Below are 14750 nucleotides of genomic sequence, written 5' to 3'. Positions count from 1 at the left end.
AAATGTTTCATCCCTGTTCTCAGCACAGAGAGGGATTTTTATTTTCCTCTAAACATCTGTGAAATACTTCTTGGCCATTTTAGAGTCCTTCACATATGGGACTTGAAAAGACACTTCCTTCTCTGGCAGTGGTATTACAGATGCTTTTATACAAGAAGTACATCGGATGACTGTTTGCTTGTGTCTTTTTTAATTACATCAGTCCTTGAATGAAGTGCATGGCCAGCGGGGCCCGTCCTGCCTCCTAAGTGAGTGCCTTACTCTCTCAGTGAGATGGCTGGGCTCGTGGCTGCTCTCGCTGCCTCTGGGGACCCTTCCAAATTGCATTTCTCAACAGGAGGGGTGAAGAGCAATTTCTCCCCTGGCCTCCCCACAAGCTTTTCCCTTGGAAAAGTACAGTTCAGTAGCCACAACACCCCTGCACACAAGCCCCTCAGGTCTCCCTCTGCCTTAGCTACGGGGTTTCTCTGGAAAAGAGAGAGCATCTCTTCCCCCAGCTGTGTGAAAAGAGGAGAGAGACCAGGCAGCACAGGTGAGCCTGAGGGTACAAGGCAAAGCACAGCAGATGGAAAAGCAACCCCTTCTCGGACCCCAAGAGGTGCCAGCCTGCTGACCCTCGTCACGCTGGAGGAGCTTCTGGCAGCATAGAGCTGTGGCCACTCACACTTCAATTTTGAAAATGAAGTTTAAGCACCTCAGAAATCAAAATACAGCCAGATGGTAATTCTGAGGATGGTATTTCTGAAATCAGGAACCTGAATTTCACCTAAACCTCTTTTTGAATCAAACCTTTAACAGCTTCTACAAAATATTACATAAAAATTCATTTTGTTGGACTTGACAGTTTCCACATTATTTGAGGGTGATGTTTTGTAGGAATGACATAAGGATGTGTTTAAAACTTAAGCAAATGCACAGATGCTCCTTTGAACTTAGGGGCACAAGAAGATGTCTTGCAACTTCTCCTGGCTTGACCTGTGCCGTCAGGAACAGAAGGAGGGTCACCTCTTACTCTTTATCTACTCATTTTGCTTCTCATTTTACTTCTCCTTTAAAGTTGTATTGTAACCAATCAACCAGAAAATTTCCAAGCCATTAGTGTATCTCAAACAGGTAAATCCATGTCTACTCACTGCAAAAGAGCAGGACAGCAGGGCACAACCACAGCATATCAGGGTCCTGGCCAGTGGCCTTTCCTCTTGGCCACCACCACGCTCTCACCAGAGTGATGAGCACGCACTCCAGCTGCAGGGTCCCTCCCACCCCACACCCCAGGGTGGCAGGGCTGGTGGCTGCTGGCCTTCCGCTGGGTAGAATACTAATTTCATGAGGGATTTATTGGAAACAAGGCTTCAGATTGAATTATGGTGTAATTATGAACTGGGTTTGTGTGTGCTACAAGACTGGGCAACTTGCCACTGGGCACAATCCGCTGTGCATCAAGCAACCACGGGACAACCTGCCAGTGCTGCCAGCCCTCCCCTCTCCCTCAATTAACCACTCCTTCTGACTGCCAGTTACATGAATTAAACTGTTTTAGCCTCATTTACAATATCATAAGTGAAGAGCGATGGGCTGAAACCATCAAACACCCTCAGCTTTCAGCAGCCTTATTCCTGCAATGACCATATGCTTGTGCACAGTTGTCTTTCTCAGCTGATCTGATACAGAATTAATTGACACTCAGATTTTAGCTTTAACATACCAGCTGTTAGCTGTAAAAAAACAATCAGGGCCACTCTCTAATCAGAAAATGTACTAGCTACCTTAAGGGTCTAATTTTTTTGACAGCTATGAGTGATTACTTATGCTTACACGATCCAGGCATAATTTTAAACGAAGCTGAAATACTGCTAAATGTGCTGCTTACAAAAACACATCCCCCTCTTTTTCTTTTTGGCCGGATGATGTTTGGCAGTTGGCAGAGAGACAGACGTGGAGCCGAAAGATAAAGGATGAGTTGCTGTGACGGTGGTGCAAGGCAAAGGACCGGATTTCCAGCTGGGGAAACCCCGCTGTGGCCCATGCTGGTCCTGGCTCCTGCCAACAGGCACCCCGAGTCCGATGTTTCTATGAATATCTGGGAAACCTCCTTGGACAGCTTCTCACAAGTGATTTGCCCCAGCTGGAAGAATGGGTTTGAATTTGGCAAATATATTTAACAAAGAATGGCTGCTCTTAAAAAGCAATTGCATCACAGGATAAACTAAGCTGCGAGGGCACAAATGGGATGGGGAAGCCAGTTTTTGCAGTATTTAGACATTTCACGTGGGCAGCCAGTTTCTAAATTTGGGCACGTAAGTCTCAATACATTTGAAAATATGATATTTCTTCTCTTCTTTTGTTTTTGCTGATCTTTCATCCTGCTTAGAATTATATTTTTTCCTTGAGTTCTAATAAAATGAGTTAAATAATTAATGCCACAATCCAATAACTGATTATAGAATTTTTTCCAAATTGTGTGTAGTGCTGTTCACATACTAAATCTTTTTGATTAATGATTTTTAAAGAAGGCTTGTTACATCCATAATATAAAAAGTAGAGAGATGTAAGCTACTGAAGTAAAATTCTAAATACCTTTTATGAACAGTAATTTATTTTATAAGCTTGAATCTTGATGTGCATGTAGGAAATACTAACACAGAAGAAATATTCTAAAGAAACTGCAGAGAGAATCCTCCTCTTCCATACCCCCCTGAAATCTAGTTTATGTCCATAGGTGAATTGCTGCTGTGAAGCCACTGCAATTTGACTTTGTACAAAAAGGGTCATTGAACAGAAGGTCAGGCAGCTGGCCATTTCCATTTCAAAGATGCTATCAAAAGGGCAAGAGGCAGTTCATCCAGCAGCCCTTTAGCAAACAAGATTTTCTCCTTTCTCATTTATGATATTTTTTATGCTAAAATAGCTTATAGGCTACCGAGAGAAGGGCCCTGATTCATTTTCTTGGGAAGGAAAGTGGACTCAGTGGAGCTTGGAAAGGACTTTGGTTCAAGAAATCAGAGGAGCTTTTGAGTAATGAGGAGCCATTTGGTGTCCACTTATCAAGAGCCTGGCAGTAAGGCAATAAATCATTACGGGGACTCTCTGCTTCAGCTGAAGACAATTGAAAAAGGTAGCTCTTTTATTACAAATTATGGCTTATCGCCTCCTTAATGGCAGGCCTCAGCTTTACGAATACTTGAGCTTATTAATCAAGATAAACCAAACAAGTTCAGAAAAGTTTGGGATACGTGCCATCACGGAGGAAAGTCCACCGCAAGGTTTGCAGTGCAGCCTGAGAGCCGGAGGCACAATCCATCCCGCCTGCCAGTCGCTGACAGCTCGAATTATACTGGTTCTTCTGGGATTAGCGAATTGCCTCTCGCCAATGAGCAGCTAAAATTCACCCATTACAACGATTTAGGAAGAGGCTGTTCCTCCTCCAGTGTTTAGTGCATGTGCGTGGTGGGACAGACACCAGAGGTTCTCGCCGACGCGGTGCCCAGGCTGGTGACCCTCCACGAGGTGCCCCTGCTCAATAAGGGGGTTTGTAACTTGGCTGGTCACTTTAAGAAAAGCAATGTATCTTGCCCTCAGGGGAAAAAAAATGCGTAAAATAATTTAGGTGCCATATTTTACTCTACGTACCATTCTTCTTGTCATCTCAAGAGTGCTTTTACACTGCAACTTCATGGATTTTATTTCAGAAATACAAGGAGGGAGAAGGCTATCTCAGCAGTGTGCTTTGAAACAACCATGGGACTGCTCGTGGGGCAGGAGGTGTGGGCTCCCCGCTCCACCACGCAGCCCTCGAGAGGAGCAACATACAAATACTAGAATTTCTGAAAAGCAAATAAAACTACCTTTCTTTACACATCCATGTGAGAATTTTGGGCTTCAGTAACTCATTATTTATCAATGAGGTTGAAGAACGAAGGATGATTTATGAGCAAATTCTGAAAGCAGGTCCCCACCACAGGCTCCTGACCCGTGCTTGGGCTTGTACATGCAAAACAACTGATAACAGCCCAAAACTCTAGCAAATCTTTGGTCATCCTCCCAGCCCTTGCCATGTCAGAGATAAAAGAGTGAGCTCATAGCTTCCTCGCCAGCACAAATATTTTCAGAAGCATGTCAGCGTAAGTTCAAACTATGTCATTGTAAAATGTTAATACAACATTGAGCTGAAAATCTATCGATATATCTGTGCTATACCAATACATCCTGATAATAAGAACGCTTCATCACAGCAGGTCAATATTTATTGGAGTAAATCAACCAACCCCTTGCCAATGTGGAAATGAAGGTGTCCGTTACCTGAAATTGGAAGAGTTGTATATTCAATTACAGAAACTAACAAGTGAAGGCTTTAGCTACTATACAACAGCATCACTCCATTGACTTGATGGAGCTGCATCAGTTTACATCAGATAAGTCCGATCTTAAAAGCCTTGCCAGAATATCTGGGAAGGACTCGAATGGCCTTTACACAACGTAGTTATACAGGGCGGTGCAGCCGGATACACAGTGGGCAGAGTGGTCCCCTGGCACATGGCAGAGGAGGTGGCACCAAGCATTAGCCCCGCGAGCAGCACCCCTAGGTGGGTGAGCCCCTGCCCTCCACTTGGCCCCCCACAGCACCATCCACCAGCACCCAGAGGCACAGGAAGATCTGTGGTGCTTTTTGGCAAGCTCGGCTGTAAGGCGTAAGGAAACTTGTGAGACCCTACAGCCAGGGGCAGCGTGCGAGGGGAAGATCCCAGTCATTTGGGAACATCTCTCCCAGCTGCTCTGAAAGCATTGCCAGCACCTCCCGCTGCTGCCCTACTCGTGCTGCTGGAGGCAGTGCCAACACATCGCCCACGTCCAGCAATGAGATGCATCCCTCAGTGGAGGGTGAGTGAGATCAGGGATGTGGTAATGGAAGGCTGGGGAAGACTGCACAGAGAGAAATGAGTAAATATTTTCTATTATCCCTCCATAGCTTTACCCCTGTTAACAATATTGATTGTGGAAAGTGAAGGTGAAGTGTACGATTTTAAATACAGCTGTTGCAAGTCATAATTCAAATAAGGACATCTCAAACATGTCTGAAGCATGGCAGCAGCAATCAGCAACACAGGACCGCTTGGAAATATGGCCACTAACAGTCTTCTGAAAAGCATAAGGCAAATTGCCAGCTATGTAAGAGCCAGAGAAGCTCCACAGCCTGCTGTGTTTTCCAGAGTGGCCGATGATGAGTTTGTTCACGGTGTCCCTTGGAGAAGGAAAACCATTTCCCACTGGCTAGTTTCCCCCATGCCTCTGCCCCACAAGGCTGCGGAGAAGAAGGGACACGGTGCTGGAGGCAGTACAGCCTCCCCTGGAGGTACCCTGCCCTGTGCTGCTAATGATGCTGCTTTGCTCCTGGGCAGCAGCAGCAGCTGATGCCGCTATTGTTTCTTTGACAATAATACAGATTTTAGACTTACTAGTCACGGAGACATTTTTCTTCCTCTCTTCCTAGTGCAGCATAAGCTACTTTGACACCCCAGGGACGGGCTTAGGCACAGCTCTGCAGTGGGTTTGGTGCCGCGGCAGTGAACCTGTGACCCCTAGCACTGCTGTGGACATGAGGAAATTCAGAGGGACGAAAGGTAACTGAGGCTCTGCATTTTCTGCTCATCAGCTCTGCTTCAGCATCACAGCTACACCTTGTGCCTTTAGACTCAGCTCAGTTTCCACTTGTTAGGCAGGGAATGAAGAGAAATGTCAAGATCTGCATATGTACCTAGATCTTAGGGCGCTGCTTCCCCCACCAGGGTGAAAATCAGGGCTCCTCTGGAATTGTTCACAGCAATTATAAACTGAACCATGCAAAAAACCTCTGGAGTAACTCAGCAGCTCTTGGTTTGCTTTGGAAGTGCTGGAAATTGTCCTCCGGTGTTTCAGAGGGACCTCCAGGCAGCCCTGAGCTGTGACTCCTTACAGTAAGGCACATGTGTTTGGCATTTGGGTAAACCACTGGCTCCACGAGATCTGAAGGTACTATGAACATCAGACTATTGCCTTTAAAACATAATAATGTTTTCTCCTTAAAGTTCAACTGTGGGCTTTGTACCTACCCAAGTCAATGGGAGTTTTGTCGATGGGGCCATGCTTATGTAAAAATACTACTGAAGAGGCAATCATTTTGAGGTTTTGTATTTTAAAAGTGTAAAACAAAAAGACCTTCCTTTCTACAAAGCAATAGCATGTCAGAGAGCTGTGGACTTATAACCAAGGATCTATACCAAAAACCTGTGAAGGGAGAAGCTAACAAGAGGTTGTAAGAAAAGGTCCATAAAGCTGTACAAAAGGGTAAATATTCTGATGGTTTCCTCTCAAATGCATTGATATTAGGTTCAGAAGGAATTCTCAAGGTATGTCTGGTGTTCAGTTTCCCAAGTAAATACTGCTTATCTCTGCTTTAAATCCAATGTAAAACCACTGAAGGTCTGAGCAGTTTGTGAAATTTCACCTGAAATTTTCAGGGGTTTTCCATGTGAATTCACTGAGGCTGCAGAGCTGGAACAATTGTTATTTTATTATATAAAATAAGAACATTAAACCTGACAGCAATTCCAGGGCATAAAATTTCAGCAGAGCCCTGGAAGTGGTAAAGCAGCTATCTTCGACCTTTGATCTGTTATAAATGGGGAAAGAGATGTTTGTCTGAAAGGGAGAAAGTATCATGCTTCTGAAAGCTGTTGCCGCTTTTATTAACACAGCAGCCTCCTGGTCAGCTGTGCTCCTCCAGCACTGGCTTGTGGGGCTCACACAACCAGCAAGGAAATATACTGAGTGGTATAAGGATGAAGGGGAAAATCTGAGGCAGAAATGCTGAAACAGGTCTGCACCAAACCCTCTTGAGGGAGACAGGTGGAAAGAGCACCCCGATTAGGTAGATTAGGTGTATAAGCTATACTGAGTAATCAGCACCGTTTGCCAAAAAGCAGTCACCAAACAAGGCTGATGAGTGATTTGTGCTGAGTGAGCATCAGTACCGAGCCAAAGGTCTGAGTAAGTACTGCCTCTGAGTCCTGCTTCAAAGAGATGTTTTTAAGAGCCTTGAGGAGCTGAGCATGGAAAGTGTTAAGGAAATACAAAGTACCAGAGACTTCTGATTTAGCTTAGGGTTGAGGTAGGTCCAAGTTTCAGGGTATAAATAACAAAGGAAGACCTAAATCTGTAATATCCTCGGCAATCCTCTTTTTTCCCATGGCTGAAGAAGCTACTAATAACGTTTTGCTTGTGCTGATCAAAACCTCATCATACTCCATCCTGATCCTCTCCTCATTGGCTTTCCAAGAGGCACTCATTTTCCTGTCTGACTGCCAAGCATCGAAGCAGTTTTTCCCACTGAGTCTGTACTCATGAGAGTGATGAAGCTGTATTTTCATTCCCAGCTTCAGAGCATCCCCCGGGTAGGAATACATTTTTCTTGGGTGCTGCCTGAGTGTCCCCTTGGTATGCTCACTGACATCTCCTGTTGCTTGGAGCAGTGGTATTCCTACTGCTGATCTATGAGTGTGCTGTGATCTAAGGGGGTTTAAAAGCCCCATAGCTTGAGACAGGCAGCCAAAATGGAAGAAAAGTGCTCCAGCGGTTTTGCTGCCTTTGCAAGGAGAGAGCAAGGAGAGACATGGGCCACCCTGTGGAAATGAGGCCAAGACAGACAAAATGAAGCTGCAGCCTCAAAAAGTCAGCAGAGTTTAGCAAGGGGAACAGCTGCCAAGTATTTCCAGCTCCACGTAAGCAACCCGACCTGCCTCCCGCGATTGTGCAAGGTGTGTGCTGGCAGGGGCAACGCTGCAGAGCAGCCAGTCACCTCGGGGTCTTTGGAAAAGTCCTCAGCCACAGCTGAGCCTGCTGCCATGTTCTGGGCCCAGACACAGTCTTGGCGCTAAAAATGACAGTCCATGAACCCAAGGCCTGGGGAGGAGGTCTGTGACCTCACACCAACACAGCAGCAGCACCTGGGCAAACAGCTGCTTTGTGGTCCTGGGGCTGTCAGGATGGACCTGTGCAAGCAGGGACCCCCTCGGCCAGCCCTGCCACTGCCTCGGCTGCCGGTAGCACCTTCCTCCCACATGTGCCAGCCCCTCTCCTGGCTTGCTGCTAGCTGGACAGGGGGATGATTCCTGCTCTTCATCTGCTAAGCCAGCAAAGCAAAGATAATCCCCTTTTCGCTTACACAGTGTTTGACCTGCCTGGTGCTCCAAGGAAATAAAGCAAAGGATGTGGGGCGGTGCAGGGCAGGGGGGTTGGCTTTGTCACCTGGAGGGGGGAAGCAAGGGAAATTAGCTAAAAGGGATTTAAGGCTGATTTTTGCCACCAGACCAGCTTTGGAGGAACCATAACTCAGTACCTTGTGTTCCTGCAAATTCTGCGAGCATTGAAACCAGTGAATTTGAAACTTTCCTAATAACATATCAAATATTTCATACCATGCTGATGACAGATGTAATATCACAGTTAAAATAAATAATTGTTACTTTTAAAAGCACTATGTTATTTCAACTGTGTTCTTATAGTTCAGATATTTCTATGGAATAGTCATATTTTCTTCTGACACCTTTACAAGTTGGGTTCAAAATGTATCATTACGAAATACGGTCAGATGCATTAAAATTATAATTAAAAAATTGCTTTTCACCCTGACATGAAAAATTTAAAGCTGGTACCAAGGAACAAAGTACTTTAACCTATGGGATAAAAGGAAAGCAATGTTTTATTTTAAAAGTTAATTACTTTTCAAGAGTTTAGTTTATAATGGTATAATGACATTAGTGGACCCTAAACCAGAAACATTAGTCCTCACAGTTAATTAGCTGTTCAAGGGAATTTTGCACACTCACACTATGAGTTACAATTGCCTGTTTCTGGGTTCGCAGTGAGGACATCGGAGGGGAAGGGCCACCCCCCAAAACCCGTGCGAAGGCCCCCGCCTGCCTTAGCAGCAGCACTGAAGGCGGGGGGGGGGGTGTGCTCTCCCCGCTCCGCTGCCCCCCAAGGCCACCGTGTCCCTCCAGCCGCCGTGAGCCTGTGGCAGTCCCTGCTCCTCACACAGCAGCCCCCACCTCTGATTTCATGGGTTTGTGGTAACTCTCTTTGTAGCAGTACAGTCAGAACTATATAAAATGTGCAAAGTCAGGGTTTTTTCCCATGATCGCCAACTAAAAAAGTAAGAGAAGGGATTTCGCTCTAAAAAGGTTGCACAAAAAGGTTAATTGTGAAGGGACTCAGTGTGAGAAATACGAGTTTGAGGAGCCATTCTAGAAAACCACGAGGTTATAGGAGGTAGGAGGGTTCGGGACCGATGCAGCTCCAAAACCATACCAGCAAATCCCTGTGAGCCCAATGGTCTCAAAAGGGAGAGACGGTCACAGCCCAGGGAATGCGGAAAGCCAGAAGAGGGTGCTACAATATCTAATTATCCAGAGAACTTATTTAAATAACTTTGTTTAAATATTTCTCCGAGGGGGCTATGAAGCCCTCCATCTGTCATGCACACAACCCAACTGCTCCCAACTGGGCACCAGTCTAAATTCGCTTACCTCGGGGGTTGGTGGGACCCCAGCGGTGTGACATGTGTTACTGGGCTAATGCAGTTTGGAAGCTGTGTCCAAGGAGAGGAAAACACAGGATAAAGTTACGATGCTGAGAGCTGTAGGCTATGTGGAAAAGCCCTCCCTGGGCCCCAGCCCTTCCCTGGCCATCACTGCCCGCCTTCCAGGAGCTGTACCCTTTCTGCACTGATGGTTTCGGCATTTGGAGGCAACGTTTGAGGGGGAGGCAGGGGACGTTGTTTAGTTGCTCTGTTTTTGCTTGTCATGTAGTGTTATTGCCAGGTAATTATTCCTCATACAAGCAGCGCAGTTGCAGGAGTGCTGTAGTGTACTGGCCGTAGTCCAGAGAGTATCGGAGATGGCTGCTTTGTATCTCATGATCCATTTTAACTTGTCTAATTTAAACCTTCACCTGACCAAGAGTGCCATAAAAGGTACTTACAAGATTTATATTGTTCATTACTTCAGAAAGTGCCAAACACAGGAGGGCGGGACAAGGCCCTTAGCAGATCTTTCCCGGCTGCCAACCAGGAGGGTGCAAGGAAGGACAAACGTCCATGGCCCCAGGGATGACGTGACACAAAAACTGAAGTCAGGTGCATTTATAAATAGTCTCTGTAGTTGCAGGCTTCATGTTTCTCCTCCCTGGGATGCTTCAGAAAAAGCTGTAGTGCACTGAGCACCTTGCACAGGGCATCTTGACTGTACAGTCTATTAACAGGAATTCTAGAAATGGACACAAGCCTTGAGTTAGCCCAATTGCCACTGCTGTTAGTTGGTAACTGGAAACTGCTGAGAGAGCAACTGGCGTTTTAAAAAGCACAAGGAGAAGCTGTGGTTTCCTCAGGAGCTTTGCCATGCAGATGGATAAAACAAGTCAGGCACAAGATGTACCCTAATATTGTTTGCATGCCAGAACCCTCTGTACAGTAATTACAGAGCTGTCTAGACATGTCATAATTAGGAAGAGCTGTCAGTGTTTCCATTAGAATCCCCCTTTGTGCATGGAGGCTGCCTCAGGTGCCTCGAGATGCAGTGGGCTGGTGGCTGCATGCGGGTGGCGGGTGCGTGTCCCCTCGCTGCATCCATTCTGCTGCCCGGGATTCTCCCCAGCCACCCAGGGCTTCCCACAGCAGCTGGGACGGGAGCTGCTCTGCGCTGGGGAGGGAGAGAATTAGCTCTTCCAAATTGTGTTTTAATGGTATACCCAGTTCTTGCAGACCTTGAAATGAATTATAAGGAAAGTCATTTTGAGAGGACAAGATTACGGTATTTAGGATGTCAGGTCTCGGGTGCTGGGTCTGAGAGCTCCAACTGGTTCCTTCACCCAAGGCAAGGGGCGCTGTGTGGCAGTTTAGAACAAAGCAGGTCACAAAGCAGCAATGGAAGTTGCTGGGAAATATTTTTGAAGGTTTTACTTTTTTTTCCAATTTTTCACAAAGTTTTCCAGTTTAGAATATTTAGGAGCAAATGTAAAAAATAAAAATCAGAAAACTTTTTTCCCTGCTTTTTTCAGAAAGCTTTATTACTGACACACATTAATACTTTATAGGAAAAAAGATGTTGCCTGGTTCAGTCTGAACTGCTCTCTCCCACCCTCTGATGTGGCACAAGATTCACAGTCTTCTTCCAAAGGTGGAAGTCTTCTATTAACATTTTTTGGAGATAATTCTAGCGGTGCAAAGGGTTGTTGGAACATGGGACACCACGCAGTGTTTTTGTGCCAGTATCATATAAGCAGAAGATTTGGAGATACAAGGTGAAAATAGAGTGGCTTTTCTTGCAGGACATCATGTTTCTATTCCCATTCTGTTATAGCTCACACTCAGATTGATTTGATGCATACTACCTTATGATGCTCGTATTTTAAAACCATATGTTAAAATAGACGTATAAAAAAAATCTGATTTATAGTTCTTGCTCTGTTTGTTCCTCCTGTGAGCCTAAATATAGCTTTCTCTCTGTAGTAATTTACACTGATAGCAAAGCTTGTCAGTGGAAGAAAAAGGCCTAAGATATTAAACATTTTGAGGCAACATGTGGCAAATAAGATGTTATTGAAGCTAGCAAGTATGTTAAATGCCATGGAACGTAAACAGAAACTACAGGCCCTTTTCCTTTCTGGTCCCTAGGGGAGGCACAAGCATGGCACAGATCTGTGGAGTCTGTCTTCAGCATTGCTCAGAGCAGCACATCAACTCTAGCGCTCACGTGTACCCCAACGGGGATTTGCTGTCATCTGAGGGGACCTGCTTTCACTACCTCAGTAAGTCCAAAATTAACGGGAAAATAAGGGGCTGATAACCAAAAGACATCAATCTGAAACTATAATAACACTAACCGGTTTAAAGGAAAAACTAAATATCAAAAATCCCTTTCAGGGAGAAAATATGGGAGGAGTTGTTTGTGTTTTGAAATGTTATTTTGGGGGGAGATTATATATCTGACAGTGGTGCATGACTGCCTCAGCAGAGTGACTCCCACTTGTGAGCACCTTTTGCTGCATCAGGACCCGACCCCCGGCGCTTGCTGGGGCCGTTCCCAGCGCATGGCTGCGAAGGGAGGGCACAGCCACCCTGCCGTGTCTCCTGGCCTGGGACCCCAGCCCCCGGGTTTGAGAGCAGCTGGGTGCAGGCAGGCAGATGCAGGGCTACCTGTGCTTGTTTAGTGCCTGCTCCCTGCAGGCACCGCGCGGGGAACTGAGAGGCAAAGACGTCCTGCGAGTGTCCGTTTCAGCTCAGCCTAATTGGCTGTGGCCTTTCAATCAGGCACTTCATGAAGACACTTAGGAGTGCGCCTGCTGCTCTTCTGCATGGGCAAACTGGAGATGATTCGAGCCACAGGTTAAGAAGGGATGGGCCACCCCACTGCCATAATCAGCCCTCATCAATCACCGCGTTCAGCGCGGACACAGAAAGGCTGGAGTGCGGCTAACAAGACTTTGTCAGTTAAAAGCTAGAGCTAAAGGTATCACAAGTGTTAAAACACTCTATTTACTATACGTGAAGTTAAAGCAATCTATATCCCAATCGCTGGAGTCATTTGAGGCGCACGGGTTGCTGACAAATGTGGATGGACAGATATGTAAAGATGATGCGTCATGAGCTCTGTTGATGAGTTTACAGCAGAAGCCTCTGAATTCACATCAAATGTGTCAAAGGGTGACAGAACTACATCACACAAACTCTGGCAGTTTAATTTGGTGTCAGCTATTAGTGTTGACTTTCAGCACTATTGCCGCTCAGTGTTTCTGCCAGCAAGGTGACATAGCCTCACAGATTGCTAAATTTCTTTGTTGTAAGAAATAGGGTTTGCTCACTGCACAGTAGTCCTCTAATAGAGGAAATCCAGAAGGTCAGAATACTGTTTTTCCAGGCTGCACTACTCCATTTTGTCACCTAGACTTTTCATTACATTATTTTTGGTTAAGTATTTGATTGTGTCACTACACAGAGAAAACGTCTGTATCTCATGTTTTCTAATTATTCTTAGTTGTTTGGAAAGGTCTTATTCATGTTATGGGCTCTGCTCAGCAATGTTGGAATTTACCAGATGCACTGGAGGATGGTGAAAGTGTGGAAGGCTTTGAGAACTGAATTTTCCATTCAAAACATTTTTCAAGGCAAAGTGGTGTTTTTAATATGTTTTGCTGATGAAACGCTTCTTTTGGAGATGGTTTGGGAGACTGGAAATAGACCCAAAATGGAAACATTACAGCTTCCATTTCTTCTGTCCCTTCTTAGCTATTGTTGCTGAGCCTTGCAAAGGATTGAAAAAAAGAGGAATAAAATGGAGTAAAAGAGGGACAAGTGGGAAAACAAAAGCTACACTACTGAAGAACAGAAAAGATCTTAGGGGAAATACATCCAAACCCCAAACATTTCAAAATGTGTTATGTAAAACAGTTTTCTTCATCAACAGAACGGGGTGGGCAGAAAGAGCAGTCGCATCCTCTAGGAAGACTTAAAATGGTTGGTATCCAATTGCATTTCTTTAAAAATGTCCAGTGTGAACACCCAAGTGTGACCACAGACATACCCAGACACCCTGCTCCAGGAGTGCCTGCCGGGCTCACCGCGGGGGGGTGGGCTCCAGTGCTCCCAAAGCTGGAGATGAGAAAATACAGCTCCCATTGCAATGGGGTTGTTTAATACATACGCTCTATCATTCACCAGCGTAAGTTTAAGCAGCACATAAGCCACTTTGACACAGCAATATATCATTCAAAAACAAAACCTGTGCACTCTGTACCGGGCATTGGCGGATGGATAGCTCATCAGAGGGAGAAAGTCTTTCATCAGCTGCCTTTCACCGGGTGATGACAATAATCATTTCAACACAGAGTACACAACCTAGAGTGATGAAGGCAGCAGAACACATCTCGCCTGATCTCTTTAATACCAAATATTTTAAAAACCTGCAAACATTTGTCGGAGTGGTTCAGCACAATGCCTGGGCTATAGGAGAAAAGGTTACATTTATTAAAAGAAGAGCCAAGAAAAAGGAAGACAAACTGCCTGTGACAGAAAAGCGTGGCTTGTGCTGCATTCAGCTCTGACCATGCTATAGTAACTTCACACTGGACGATGTCAGAAGGCCAAAAATAACTTTACAGCTTTTAGCATCTCATCCAAAACCTATCAAAATGAGTGTAAAGCTCCCCTATATTTCAGTAAGCTTTGGCCTGGTACGCCGCAGTTACATCAACCACGTGCTGTTCTACACAGCGGTATGCTTGTCCTCAGGGCTTAGCAAAACACTGGATAAAGGTGGTCAGCATCGCTCCCGCAGGTTACTGAGCAAGAAATGGATGCAGAGCAGTGAACTTGCTTGACTGAGGTCACCCAGAAGATTCAGAGCAAAGCCACGTCTGTAAACAGAAAAGCTTTGAGCCCTTAGGTAGCGTTCAGGTGCGTTTGGGTTGGTTCCAGCCACAAAACAAGCTGCCAGGTCTGGAGGGGCCAAGTGTCATGTTATTTGCTGGTAGCTCACAGGTTTCATCTGTTTGCGGTCCCATGGGAGAAGTGCACATAGATACCTCCCAGCCACAGCACGAAGGACACCTTTAGAGCTCAAGGACAGCCTCCTGCTTGTCCCCTCCATTCCAACAGCCCACATGAGAAGGAGGTAAAGGCGTCATCCATCTTCTGTGCTAACCAGTAAAGGACTAGGAGCATG

General features: G+C 45.6%; 1 long non-coding RNA gene across 4 annotated transcripts in view; it reads left to right on the top strand.

Moving 5' to 3' along the window:
* Positions 1 to 14750, top strand: part of LOC121091878 — a 121341-nt gene that overhangs the window by 88495 nt on the left and 18096 nt on the right. For all 4 annotated transcript variants that reach the window (XR_005829069.1, XR_005829067.1, XR_005829068.1 and 1 more), the window contains exon 2: positions 11705 to 11838. This is a non-coding gene — a long non-coding RNA (uncharacterized LOC121091878). The remainder of the gene's footprint in view (positions 1 to 11704; positions 11839 to 14750) is intronic.

This window comes from Falco naumanni, chromosome 7, assembly GCF_017639655.2.
Source record: "Falco naumanni isolate bFalNau1 chromosome 7, bFalNau1.pat, whole genome shotgun sequence".
Lineage (NCBI taxonomy): Eukaryota > Metazoa > Chordata > Aves > Falconiformes > Falconidae > Falco > Falco naumanni.
This window is presented reverse-complemented; position numbering and strand designations above follow the sequence as displayed.